At 44.7% G+C, this 14,760-nt stretch overlaps 1 pseudogene across 1 annotated transcript in view; it reads left to right on the forward strand.

The window, feature by feature from the left end:
* The window catches only part of LOC309610709 (G protein-coupled receptor kinase 3-like), an 85,157-nt pseudogene that overhangs the window by 52,456 nt on the left and 17,941 nt on the right, over window positions 1–14,760 (forward strand). The window contains exons 10-12 of the transcript XR_014249738.1: window positions 3,496–3,626; window positions 6,124–6,218; window positions 10,636–10,743. The product of XR_014249738.1 is annotated as a G protein-coupled receptor kinase 3-like (transcript). The remainder of the gene's footprint in view (window positions 1–3,495; window positions 3,627–6,123; window positions 6,219–10,635; window positions 10,744–14,760) is intronic.

Genomic DNA, 14,760 nt, shown 5'->3' on the forward strand with positions numbered 1-14,760 from the left:
TCTGGAGTAACTTCCTCCAGAAGCTTTGTGGAAATTGAGTTCAAGTTCATGAATCTTGAGCACATAGGAATGTGTTAACACAAATTTATCTGTATGCCCTTAATTGACAGGTGTGAACAATGTGAATTCTGTTTCAGATTATTCTGTTGAAATTTGAATATTTTCTGTGGAATTTAATAATTCTTTGCTTCTGTTAAGAAAGTGGATATAGATATTTCATGCCATTTGTTATTTGAATCAGTTGAGTGGCAAGTGTACACTGTATATTTATCTCAATGGGCCTAGTTCTAGATCTAGTGGGGCACTGATGGATTTTCACCAGGGAACGCATGTGTGTATCCAGCACCCATGTCAAGAGATAAAAAGTTACCGGTGTTCCAGAAGTCTCCCTGTGTCCCTTCCATCCACTCACCCCACGCCCAAGCTAACTACTACCCAGATGTCTAAAACCGTAATTTAGCTTTGCCCGTGTTGAAACTTTATATAAATGTACTCTTTTTGTGTCTGGCTTCTCTCACTCAGTGTTGCTTGCGAGATGCATCTGAGTCGTTGCTCTTAGCAACAGCGCCTTCTGTAGCTAAATAGCAGGGGTCACCAGGCTATGTGTGTGGCCCAGGGACCAAATCTGGCTTGTGTTCACAGCCCGTGAACTAAGAATGGTTTTTTCCTTTTTAAAGCATTGTAAAGAAAAGAAACAAAGAAGAATATGTGATAGACACTGGATGAGGCCTGCAAAGCTTAAAATATTTACTGTCTAGCCCTTTGCAGAAAAAGTTTGGTGGCCCCTGTTCTATAGTATTCCATCATATAAATGTGCCACAATTCGTGTATCCATCCTCCTGTTGGTAGACATTGGGGTTATTTCCTGGTTTGGGCTATTTTGAATAGTGCCATGAGGACCATTCTCATGTCCTTGGTGCACATGAGTACAGATTCTCGTGCACATGAGTACAGATTGCTGTTAGGTAAATACCCCGGGGTAGAAATGCTGGCTCATAGGCTTTGCAAGTGGTGATCAGCTTTAGCAGATCCCACTGAACATCTTGTGAAAGTGGTAGTACCATTCCGCCCTCCCAGCACCATATTGGAAGTTCCATTAAACTCCATACCTTTGCAACAGTTGGCATTGTCAGTCTTTTTAATGTTAGCCATTCTCATCGGTTTTAGTGATGATACATTGTGATTTTCAGTTTGCATTTCTTTAGGGAAAACTGAGGCCTAGCATCTGTTTATAGGCTTGCGGGCCGTTTGATACTCCCTTGTGTGAAGTGCCTACATTATTATTATTGTTGTTGTTGTTGTTGCTCTTTTGCCATTTTTCTACTGGGTTGTTTGCTTTTTCTTTATTGATTGTTGAGAGTTCTTTATATATTCAAGATATATATGGATTGCAAATATCTTCTGCCATTCTGTGACTCACCTTTTTACTCTCTTAATGGTGTCTTCTGAAGAACAGAAGTTCTTACTTTTATTTTAGTCCAGCTTATCAACATTTTTATTGTTAGTGCTTTTTGTGGCCTGTTTAAGAAATCTTTACTTCACCCTAAGATCCTGAAGTTGTTCTCTTTGGTTTTCTTCTAGAAGCTTTATTATTTTACCTTGAGGTCTATATCCACCTGGGGTTGACATTAGTGTGTGGTGTGAGGTAGGGGTGAACGTCCACAGCTGATTGTACAGATAGCCTGTTGCTCCGGCACCACTGATTGAAAAGGCCATGCTTTACCCCCACCCTACTGGGTCACTTTATTACAAATCAAATGAGCATTTACATGTGGGTCTACTTCAGGATTCTGTTCTGTTCTACTGGTCGATTTGTCTGTCCTTGGGCTAGTTCCGTACCGAATTACTGTTGCTTTACCGTAAGTCTTGATATCTAGCACTATGAGTTTTCCAGCTTTACTTTTCTTCAAGTGTATCTGAACTTTTCTTGGCCATTTCCATTTCCATATAAATTTTGGGATCAGTTTGTCAATTTTCATTTTAATTAAGAGTGCATGGAATCTAGAGTTTAATCTGGGGGAAAATTGACATCTTTACAATTGAGTTTTTCTGTCCTCGGCTCTGGTACATTTTTCCGCTTTCAAAAGCTAATTTAATTCCATTTTTATTCTCAGTGTTTCAAAACAGTAATACAGATAACATTTCCCCCCATGGTATGGTTCTTTCAACCTCAGAATCAGAGATTGAAATGGATACTTGACTAGCCAGAACCGAAATGTAGACCAACAGAAAGACTAGCAAGGCAGTAATATTTTTCTGTAGAATCTGAGTCTTTTGAAGATGTAGATAGAGGAGTCATGATTGAATCAGAGTGACAGAGCACCTTTGAGTTCATCTCTAATTAGCAGTGTTGTGTCTCTGTGCATTTTTCCACAGAACCAGACCCACTTTCCTGGGTCTGTTAAAGTTACCCAGGAAAACTTTACCCTGTTAAAGTTTGAAATTCACTTGAAGTTTTATTACATTTTGAGTGTTTGATTTAAAATCAGACCTACCCAACAGCATGAAGGAATTTCACACACATTATAATGAGGAGACACAGCCAGACACAGGGGCATGTACCCTGTGTGAGTCTATTTATGTGACTATCAGAACTGGCAAAACTAATCTGTCGGGGGAGAGGTTACAGTAGAGTCTGATTGGCTTTAATTAGGGGCTGTGAGCTGATATACTGCCTGGGATGGGCATGGGACACCTTCAGCAATGTTGGAAATCTTCTACACCTTGATCTGGTAGTGGTTATACAGGAATATGTGTGTGTGAACAGGAAGATACTTATAAAATCAAGGGCAATAAAGTTGGACACACATGAACTTTCATAGATCAATTGAGGCTCTTCTTTTATAGTTTATAAGAACATTCCCTTACCCTGTTTGTGGCCTTCTGTGTCTCTGTAACTTGAGGCCATGTGACGATTTACCTTTTCCAACATTTTATTGTGAAAACTTCAAACATATGGCAAAATTGAAAGAATTTTACTGGAGACACCCGAATACACACCACCTAGGTTTTACCAGTTAAAATTTTACTGTATTTGCTTTCTCATATATCTATCAATATGATCAATGTGTTTGTTTTGTTTCCTTACTATTTATTGTCCACAGAATGAGTTGCTAAGCCACCTACTGGATCACTACATGGGTTGATTCAGTTATTAGACAGAACTCAAGTAATCAAAGCAGATTAGCTAACCCTCCCTCCCCCTTGATGGTACATCTGGGAACTGTGATACCTGTCAGAGAATGGTGGCTTTGTTTCATATTGTCCTGGCTATTGTCACATCTAAGTCTTCTCAATGTTTTAGTTTTCTCTAGAATTTTTAAAGCATTTGGTCAAATTACAGAAATCAATGACACATACATATATATATATATATAGACAAAGCAGAAGCATAGTTTACCTTTTTCGACTGTATCGTAACTATGCAGGATGACAGTGATTTTTGTTCCCTTTAAATTGATGCACTGAATTTAAATTCCGCGTCTCTGATTCCAGGGGGCAATTTGCACTATCATCTTTCACAGCACGGGGTGTTTTCTGAGAAGGAGATGCGGTTTTACGCCACAGAAGTCATCCTGGGGCTGGAACACATGCACAATCAGTTTGCCGTTTACAGAGATTTGAAGGTAAGGCCACTGGACAGACTCCTTCCGTTTATCGGACCTGTGCAATATGTGCACATATTGTGTTGTATTGCAGTTGTGGTCTTCCAGGCATTTCCACCTCTTTCATGGTATCCTGTCATTTTCCTCGTCTCAGCCCCAATAAAGGCATCACCTTTGTGATGTCGATCTCCTCCAGACTCTGAACTCTGTTCTAAAGACTCCATCCTACTTGTCCCTATTACCTCCGTGTCTGGTGCAGCACGTATGCCAACTCAAAAACTTTAATTGGTTAATTAGTGAAAAGCAGGGTAGGGGTGTTTTGTTGTCACCCATTTTACAATTGATTGTAATTCCATTAATGTTCACTAAGCAACTGATTTGGCCCTGGCTTGGTGTGAGACCAGGAGGTGTACAAAGGTGAACTAGCAGAGAACATATATGTCTTACGGGAAGTATCTACTTGTGAACTAACATGTAGAAGGGCTGAGTCATAACTCATTTGAGGCAAGCCTGATCCGATCAGGGCAGAGTGGCTGACAGCCTGGAGAATTTCCCCCGAAGGGCACTCTCTGAGCCTCAGATTGTTTTGAATTTGCCTTAAAAAATCACTAACGGGGCTTCCCTGGTGGTGCAGTGGTTGAGAGTCTGCCTGCCAGTGCAGGGGACACGGGTTCAAGTCCTGGTCTGGGAAGATCCCACATGCTGCGGAGCAACTGGGCCCGTGAGCCACAACTACTGAGCCTGCGCGTCTGGAGCCTGTGCTCCGCAACAGCAGAGGCCGCGATAGTGAGAGGCCCGCGCACTGCGATGAAGAGTGGTCCCTGCTCGCCACAACTAGAGAAAGCCCTCGCACAGAAACGAAGACCCAACACAGCAAAAATAAATAAATTAATTAATTAAAAAAAAAAAATCACTAACGAATTTTCAGATCCCTGAACTACATAGCCCCAGTCTTCCAAGCTTGGGCTTCTTCACTGTGGTTCTCTTTAAAATCTTACTGGACTTGAAAAAAAGGAAATAAGTGCGTTCTGAGTTTTTCCATTCCAGACCATGATGCTTGGTCCCAGGTTCTGCATTAAGGAGGGAGTTGGGAGTTTGCTTGGTACATCTGCGGTGATATTCATCTAGCCAGCCACATGAAGAACGGGGGAGGAGATAAACGGGACCTTGACAAACTATAGAAATGATCACGCAGATATATAAAGGTGTAAATAATGGTGAGAAGAAAAATGATAGCCGTGGCAACTTCCCAAGGAGGTTGGGAGGAGAGTGGGTTTGCCTCCTCTCTGCTTCCTTCTTAACCGGAACCGAGGTTAACCAGCTAAAATGTACAGATGATGTTCCTTTGCTCATGTGTTGTGATTAGCTTTTCAAGTTTACCTCTTAAGAATCTAAAATGGTGTATTTTAGTGTTGAGCATATTATGTTTTTCACAAGGGACTTTGTAACTTTGAAAGCCTCCTGCAAGGTTAAAGAATTACTCCCTAAGCCTTCATATGAACATAAAGAAGAAAAACTGTATTTTCATCACATTAGAAATAATTAGACATTGGTTGGCACATGACATTTTATTTCCTCATGGTGAGTTTTGCAGAAGAATAAAATACATGCCGAAGGCCCATGAAGCGCCACTGTGATACATTTTAATTTAAATCTATAACTGGTTTTTAATCATCTTGATGCAGTATTTTTGTCTTCTAAGCTATTTAGTAGGCAGTGGTATTACCTAATTTTTATTCAGACTTAATTCTAGTCATTCATGATTATTCATGCTTCAAGTTTATAATGGCATCCATTATTTTTATTTCAAGCAAAACAATAGCTGATCTCCAGCAGAAAAATATCAAGATGACTGTAATTGAATGTATATTAGGGAGAGGAGCTTTGTTTTCCATGATTATGCTGACTAAATCTAATCTTAATGGATACATTTCATCAGAGTTGTGGTCAAAATCATATTTGGTCATTTGGTAGGGCCCTCTGTTGATTCTGTACTAATAAACAGAAATGACATTTATCGGGATTAATGTGGCCATGGAATATTTTGATTTCTTTGGTCACTATTAGTATATTTTTACAAGGTTCCTTTCTGTGCTGTGCTTCGTGGCTTCATTCTCCGAAGTCCTAGTAGTTACAGAGGCCAAGGAGCCTGTGGACTCACCCCCTTTGTGGAGAGACTCACCATTCTGGCTGGATTGCACTTCTTGCTGTGAAAAAGAAATACTTTAACTCCGATGGACTGTGGTTGTAACCCTCCCGTGTTACCTGCCCTGTGTTCCATCATCAAATGAGTAGAATCCTTCCCATCTGTCATTACCACTTTCCTGCTGAAAGTAACATGAAACATGTCATTGTCGGTATCATGCCCCACTTGGATGTGATGATATGATTAATGCTAGGATTCATGTGTAGGAATGAACTGTGATAAAATAATGAGATATCAAGCGCCAGTAGTTTTAGAAGTTAGCCCCTGGGACATCTTGGGGACTCTTGAAGATCACCTTCTCTTTCATTTTAGCCCGCAAACATCCTCTTGGATGAACACGGACACGTTAGGATATCAGACCTTGGTCTTGCCTGCGATTTTTCCAAAAAGAAGCCGCACGCGAGTGTGTGAGTAGTATAGCACCTCTGTCACTGTCGTTTCCTAACTCAACTCGCCTATTCACTCAGACCCTGACGTGGTCATTTGTTCCCCCATTTTTTTCCTGCCAATAGCGATTTTCAGCATGTGGCAGTGCCGGGTCAGGGGAAGGTCCCGTATCCCAGGCTGTGGGAGAGGAGATAAGGGTGGTGGTGTGCTCGCTGTCACCGTTTGGGGGAACACACAGGGACCCACAGTGTAGCTGCCCGGGGGCAGGGTGGTCTAAGGGAAAGATAGGGGCCTCAGCAGCAGACCCAAATCCGTGCTGGCTGTGTGACCCTGAGGCAGTCAGCTCACCTGCTTGACCCTCAGTCTCTTTATCTATAGGGTAGAGGTAGTAATAGACCCCTGAAAGCTTATATGCCAAAGAAGGTGCACAGGCAATTGCATAGAACTTTCCAAGGAGGGCCCAGAGGTCAGGTTTCTCTCTCCGTCTACTTTTTCCTTCTTTTTCAAAACAGTTTTTTTTTTTTTTTTTTTTGCTAAAAAGAAATTAGGGGTCTTTTTTTAATTTAAAAAATCATCTCCTTGCAGTTCAAGCTTTTAATGCAGGTCATATTGTTAGATCTGAATATTACGTCCGTCCTCTAAACAACCATGCGGTGGAAGCTCCCTGACACCCTGGCCGTCGGCCAGCACCTGTCCCCTCTCAGGGGACCCTAAGCTGCTTCCAGCAGTGGCCGTGCTTGTTCTGCAAGTGTTGACACTTGCCCAAGGACTTCCCTGAACCTGAGATTGTTCAAATGACAACAGGAGTATGAAGTAGCTGCCCTGGCGCTCAGCAGAAGCAGAATGGAATACGTACTGGTTTTTATTCCTATTTCTTTAGTGTCAGTTTATCTGGGTGGAAGATGTGGACATATGTGCAGTTTGTGGAAAAACAGGTGACTTTTGCTTGATTTTTCTTTTTTAATATATCAGTCTTAGCAGTGAAGCTCTTAAAATTCCATTTTATTGTGCATCATTGCTGTGTTGAATGGTCTTGAAGTAACTCCCAGGAGTCTCATTTCATGCATCCGTGCAGAAAATAAACTATAAATCCTTTTTTTTTTTTTTTTGTGGGGCTAAAAATAAAGTGGTTCTAAAACTGCATTACTTTATGAGGGACTGCGTTAAATCAGAATTGCCATTTAAAGCTCTGATCAGATGTTAATAGCGATTAGCACCGTTTCTGTAAACATGTTTCTCTCTTCCTACAGAATCTGGGATATGGTGATAAAAGCCTTAGCATTTTGCCAACACTTGACAATTATGAGGCCAGAACCTGGGGTTGTATAAGCCTCTCCCAGGGAGTTCATCAGACATTTTTTTTTAAAATTATTTATTTATTTATTTATTTATTTTTGGCTGTGTTGGGTCTTCGTTTCTGTGCTAGGGCTTTCTCCAGTTGCGGCAAGTGGGGGCCACTCCTCATCGCGGTGCGCGGGCCTCTCACTATCGCGGCCTCTCCCGTTGCGGAGCACAGGCTCCAGATGCGCAGGCTCAGCAATTGTGGCTCACGGGCCTAGTTGCTCCACGGCATGTGGGATCTTCCCAGACCAGGGCTCGAACCCGTGTCCCCTGCACTGGCAGGCAGATTCTCAACCACTGCGCCACCAGGGAAGCCCCATCAGACATTTTTAAGAGAGTCGTTTGAATTTTTAATGCCACGGCTATTTGGTATGCTCATTTCTTCAATTTAGTATAGTCACAACTGAATATGAATCGGAGAGCTCAGAAGAGTTAATCTCCCAAAGGAATTAACTTTCAGATGCAGTTACTTATTCCCTTATAGGGCCTCCCCCTCTTCTTAGTGTAATTCACATGTCAGATCTGAAAGACGGGCTTTTGTCCATAGCTGAACAGCATCTGTAAAGGGATGGGATCGGGAAGGTTGATTTCCATGTTTAAACGATGATAGTGAGGCCACTACTTAAAAAGGATAAATGCACAACAAAATTCTGTATTTTTAAGTAGAGGAGGCATTTCATGGCTGAGAACAAAGGCTTTCGAGTCAGCAGATGTGGGTTGAATCCTCCTTCCACATGGCACCAGCCTCATTTTTCTCCACTATAAAGAGGTAGTAACAATGCTGCTTACTTCACGTGACAGTTGTGAGGGTGAAGTCAACTCCTTCATGTAATAAGTATTTACTTCACATTGGCTGTGTGCCAGGTGCTGGCGATGCAGCGGGCACCGAGGCAGAAGAGCTCCCTGACCTCCTGGAACCAGCAGCCCCAGGGGCTGTCCGGGAAGTGACCGGTGTGGGGGACAGCACTCATGCCATGAGCTGAACATCGGCTGTCCCAGGCATGTGTGGCCAGCTGCTCTGAATATGTTGTTATCTTCACAGAAGACCCACAGGGCATGGGTATAATCATCTACTTTTATGGGATGGAAACTGAGGTTCAGAGACACTAAGGCACTTGAACAAAGTCACATGCCTGGCACATCGTGGGGCTAGAATTAAGATCCAGTTCTGTCCCACTCCAAAGCTTGTGTTCCTTACACTCTGTCTGAACTCCCTGAGGCTTTGAGAGGATCGACTTGGTACGAGATTAAAGATTTGTGGCCAGAATTTCACCCTAGACTGGGCTTCTCTGCTCTTTTCAAAGCCGTAGGTATGATGCCAGGACTTCGTCAGACACTGGCCCGTCTGCACAGCAGCGTTGGGGTTGGTTCTCCATCTAGGTTTAGACTCAGTCCATCTAACGATGGAATCCAATTCTGACAAACTGAAAGTGAACCGTGGAGCAACCACCAAATGACACAGAAAAACTTTGTTTTTGGAATCAAACAGATCATCAGTGACTCATTAAGTCCCAGCTTATTTTATCCAGGAATACAAAGCTCAATCCCCTGTCACCATGTCTTCAAATGCTCAAGTGTTCTTTCAGCATGAACAGCACAGATCGTCAGTGGGAAGCGGCAGGAAGTGCTAGGTGCTGCCGTGTAGGCAGAAGCTGAAAACCATGGAAGTGGGCAGGTCCAGTGCTCTGCTGTGTCCAGTGTCCACTCAGAGACGTGATCTGCGTTAACCCCGTGCATTTATCCTTGTTGAGATCTTCCCATCCCAGAACTGGGTTTTGATCCCGAGAATCGCAGGTTAAAAAGGTCACCACAAAGGTTTTCCCAGCAACACCAAAGTTAAACCTCCCCAGAAAATGGCTTGGATGCCCCTTGAGGAAATCTCTGACTCTCCCAGTGTGCCTTGCTGACCGCACGCTGTCAGACTTTGGATTCTGGATGGCGGAGCTTTTCTGAGGGCTGGACCAGTGCCCGTTTTCACTGTTTGAGAACGTCTTTCAAGATAGAACTCTGAGGCAGAGAGGGTATCGGGCCCAGTGCTGATCCAGGATCACTTGGCGGAGCAGATTCTCACTGTTTCTGAGCATAAGTTAAAAAGGATTATAACGTAAGGATAGAGAATAAAATCCCTAACATAGGTTGAGTTCTTTTTAAGAGCCAGCACTATCCTAAGCCCATTACATACGTGTGATCCTCACGGCACCCCTGTGGGATGAAGGTGTCATTTTATCACCCATTCTATCAGTGAAGAAAATCAGTGAAGGATGGGAACAGAGCTACAGTTAAAGGCTTTTTCGGGGCCCTTTCAGGCCACGTCTTTGAAAGTTCCCCACGAGCCCTCTCTTGCGCGCTTGGAACAGTGCGTGCTCAGATCTTTAAGGAGGGGTGGGGAGTCGCAGAATGGGAAAGGATTTTGAGTTGCAGATAACACATATTATATATAAATGGTTGTCCTCCCAAGTGATATTTCTCAGCTTCCTGCAAGTCGCCTGCACATTTGTTTGGCTGAGTCCTTTGAGCTGTCAGCAGCTCTTTAAACCGGATACGTGATTTCTCCGTCTCCGTACCTGTCGGCTTGTCCCCCCACGCCCGCCCTGCCTTGGATACCATTGTGACCGTGGAAAGGTGGGAGATACGACGGGCATATGTGCGAGCCCCGGTCCTCAGCACGGGAGGGTGGCGCCACACAGGGATGCCCGTGCCCATCCCTTCCAGGTCACTGTTCATCACCCCCTCCCCCCGCTCCCTCCCCCAGCCCCACACATCTCCTCACGGGCCTGCCCTTGACTCCTCCTGCCTGGAGTGAGGAAGGACTCCCGAGACTCACATTTCACCTCCGAGACCGTGGAGTGCGCGCATCGTTCATATTTATTTCATATGGTAATTTATTTATATTCAGTCCTATCCTAATGAAGACAGGAAAGGTCGTTTTCTCACTGGGTGTTTGCTGAATCATATCTGGTGGAAGCACTGTCGTCCCCGCCGCCTTGTTCATAGTTGCCGACATGGATGCATGATGCTCAGACCTCTTGGTGAGCTGGGAATGTTTTATAAGGTCTGCAAGCACTGATAACCACACGTACCCTTTCTTCTCCCCAGGGGCACCCACGGGTACATGGCTCCCGAGGTCCTGCAGAAAGGGACTGCGTACGACAGCAGTGCCGACTGGTTCTCCCTGGGTTGTATGCTTTTCAAACTTCTGAGAGGGTGAGTGAAATGCGTCCTTTTAGTACCATCACCATGGCATGCACTTGGATCAAAATCAAAAATATGTACATGCTATTAGGTGCTAATATCGTTTTAGATCACACAGTGATCTTTAAGACACACACTGATCCAGGCGATGCCCACAGCTCTTTCTGCCCGTAAAAGTGAGAGTTTCTTTCCCATAAGCCTTTGGTATTTTTGTTCCATGCCAGGAAGGTATGCCAACACGTTTAGACCTAAAACAAGACTTTGTTGGAATATTTCCATTGATAAGCCTTATTTTGGGAATAAGTGTTATTTTTAAATGTAGATAATCGAAGAGGGTAGGAGAATTTCTTTTCCCTAGGAATTAATTACTCATGATCGTCTTGTGAGGTTAAAGCATTTTTTACACAAAAGGATGAACACCCAAAGATAATCTGTTTTAAAAGTGTGCATCTGTTTGTGAACATGCTGAAATTTGTAGGTTTTAAAAACACAAAAATGAAATTGTGTAATTTGGTGTTTTTCATTTGTTATACTTGACCCTTAGTTCTAATCTACCAGAGATGATGAAATACAAGCGGAAAGAGGATGGAATGAAAGCACTCTCCAAATACGTTCTCATATTGAACGTTTACAAATTATGTTAATATTTCCATTAATTTTAAGAGTCTTTAGCCAATTTTAACAGAGAGCTGAACTCTTTAAGATATGTTTTTGATTATTCTCCATTCACAGAGATACAAAAAGCAGTTTACGTTAAAATTTCCTAGTCAGGATTCTCCCTGTAACGTTGCTTCTATGAACACACAGGACTGGTAGTTTGCTCAACTTTCCATGTTTCCCTTGGAAAGCCTTATTGAGCATCGCTGCATCCTCTTATTACATTTAGCACAATCTGAAAAGAGGCTGGATTCCCTGTCTTCCCCCCAAACTAGGTTCCAAGCACCCCGGCTGCTTCCCCAGGACCTGGATAATCTAGTTGTTCTCTGCTCACCGCATTCACTTGGGAACTAAAATTGTATTATTGCTCAGAGAGTCAGGTCCTGTTGGTCCTTAATTGAATTACCATGTTTGTGGAGCCTGGATGGCCTTAATTCATGTCATCAGACCAGCTGACCTGATTAGAGATTCTGCAAAGCAAACCAGAGAAAACCACTTCCCGCCCGATATGCTTCTCCAGCCGGCGGGAGTCCCTGCATGCGTGGTGAGTGCATCCAGACACACCGTCTTCACTGAGGTCTCCGCTGAAGAAGGGGTTGGAGATTAGAATCCACACTTACAGAGTCACAAGATGATTTAAGAAAAACTCTGCACAACAGCAAAAGCTGAATGCATTAACTCAAGATTCAAAAGTCAGTTGTAAAATGTGGCAGGGAAACTTGCAAAGTCTTGCATTTAGGGCTTTGTTTATTGATTTTTGTTTAATATTGTTATTCTGTCTGTTTATAATAATGTCCATCTGTGTAGTCTAGGGATGATCTGGCATATACCACTATTTTTAAAAGATCTGAAAATTGGTTTGATCGTTATCTCTATGCCAGCAGTGTGATTTGTAGCTGATAAAGCCAGTTCCGTCTTACTTGGTCATGGTTCAGGTTTGGAGGATTGCATTGGAAGGTGGTAATTCCTTTATGAAATCCTTGATCAGGCTTGATTGAAGCATTATGTTTGATGTGACCCCTATTGAGAGGAATCTTGGCTAACAGGAAGACATCCAGAGGATGGTCATGAGGATGGGATGGGGTGGATGGATAAGAAGAGATGAGAATGGTGACAGCTAGAAATCGTGGCTCCTATGGACAGGTTCAGAGAGCTGGGTACAGTGCTTCAGACGGCCATCCTGTTGGCTCCAGCTGTCGGAAGGCCCACCTCATTGAAGGAGGCATACTCATCTGTACAGCTCTAGACAGTGAGCATTTTCAGGAGAGAAAAGACTTCAATTTGACGCAAGAATGTCCATTCAGCATTTGAGCTGCCCTGTGAAGGCATGTCCTGCCTCACAGATAGCCAGCTCCCCGTCACTGCCTGGTGACCATCCACGGAGCCTGAAATGGCAAGAATCCTTCCAATGCCTAACAAAGAGAATAGACGAATCTTCCCTACAAAGATGTATGATCGTCTGCCATTCTTTCTAATACTTGTTCAAAAGGCAATCCCAGGAATGGAGAGAGCACTAAAACCAAAGAGTGGGGAAACGTTTTTTGACTTAAGTGATTTAAATACAATTCGGTGAGCATTTATTGAGTACCTGCAGTATGCAAGAGCCTGTGCTTGATGCTGTGGGGGAGGGAAGGAGGGAGGGAGGGAGGGAGCCACACACAGTCCTGGAGGAGCTCGGAGGAGAGTAGATAGGTACACACACATACGAAATTGTGAGCTGGATGGGCTGTGCTGGGAGAGCAGAAATGGGATCACCAGGTCTAACCTGGAAGCATAGGGCTGACTTGACAACTTCACGTAGGAGTTGGTATGGGAAGTGTTCTCTCACAGACAGGATGGCAGGATGAAGACCTGGAGCGGAAGTAGACGACGGGGAGGGCACAATACGGAGCAAGTGCAGGTGGTCTTTCCCCATCAACGACCTGTGAGTGGGGGGGGGTCAGCTGTTGGTCGCAGGGAAGGTGTGCTGAGAGAGAAGATGGAGAAAATTGGGGCAGGGCCGGGGGCCACCTAGAATTCCATGCTGTGCAGGTGGGGCTTTGTTCTTAAGGCCCCAGAGACTGAGGGCTTTTAAGCAAAGGAGGGACAGAGAAAGGAAGCATCTTTTAAGCAAAGGTTGGGTTGCTCTCCAGTAAGAGGATGCTGGTGGGAGGCATGTCTAAGAACCCAGGCAAAGGCTTGAGTAGCGCTGTGGTACTGGGATCAGAAAGGCCACAAATGACTTAACAGTATCGTTCTTACAGTCCATAGCGGTTTTTGTTTTTTTCAGTGGATGCTTGGCTATGGACAGATAGGAGTTTAGATTCAAGGTGATTGGGAGGATGGTCGTATCACTACCAATGTCAATGGGTATAAAGTATCAGTGGTTCATATTAAGCTGATGTTTACTGAGGGCCCTTCAGGAGCAAAGCATCACGGTGAGATCTGGAGGCGATGGAGCCTTCGTCCCCTCAGCTTAAACAAGGGGTAGGAAGGTTCCATCCAGGCGTACAGAAGCATCCTATTCAGTTCTTACACACTGTACAGAGGGAGCCCGAGTAGCTGTCTTTTCTCAGACACAAGGGGCCTAAGGAACTGAAACAGTAACTCAGGAGGGGGTGGGAGGAGAGCGCGGCCAACGTGGCCTCCCGGGCGCGGGCTTCACAGGCCGTCTGTCCCCCGGTATCCTGGTGCTCCTCCGGGGCGGCCGCGGCGCCAGTCCTCATGGGATGAACCAGACTCCATGGCAGCCACTCCGCAGCGCTCGTCCTCAACCCCAGGCGTGCTTGGCAACGCCCGGGGACAGTTTTGGTTGTCACAACTGGCATCCAGCGGGTCGAGGCCAGGGTTGCTGCTAAGCCTCGTACAGTGCACAGGGCGGCCCCCGCTGCTCCAACAAAGGATCGCACAGCTGAGGATGAGAAACTCTGCTCCAGAGCAAGTCTCTTCCCCTCCTCCCCACATCTGCGCAGTGAGGGTGACCAGTGGTCACCAAGGGTCTTTTTTTCGCTTCTGTTTTCTCTGATCAGATACTTCTCGCACTGACCAGTGTGCCCCATTGCTTCTGCTGAAACACTTGTCTGAACCCCTAGTTCTGTTGTGACACCCTAGAAGGATCCCACAGGGTGCAAGGGACAGGAACCTGGATGTAAGGAAGCTGTCGAGGCCCGAGAATGTGTTTGCATCCCTGGGCTCAGTGATGGACCCGTCCGCTCAGGGCCGTATGTTGGGTGGGGGTCACTGCTTCCACTTCAGCTGACTGTCAGACACTGAAGAGCGCCGAGGTGTCCACGTTGCAAATGTGCGGAATCACCGTCATGATCCTCAGTCTAGAGTTCAGCTCTCTGTGAAGGGAAAGAATTGACGTGACAGTAGCCTTGATCTTAAACTTGT

This window comes from Balaenoptera borealis (assembly GCF_965194805.1).
Source record: "Balaenoptera borealis genome assembly, chromosome: 14".
NCBI lineage: Eukaryota > Metazoa > Chordata > Mammalia > Artiodactyla > Balaenopteridae > Balaenoptera > Balaenoptera borealis.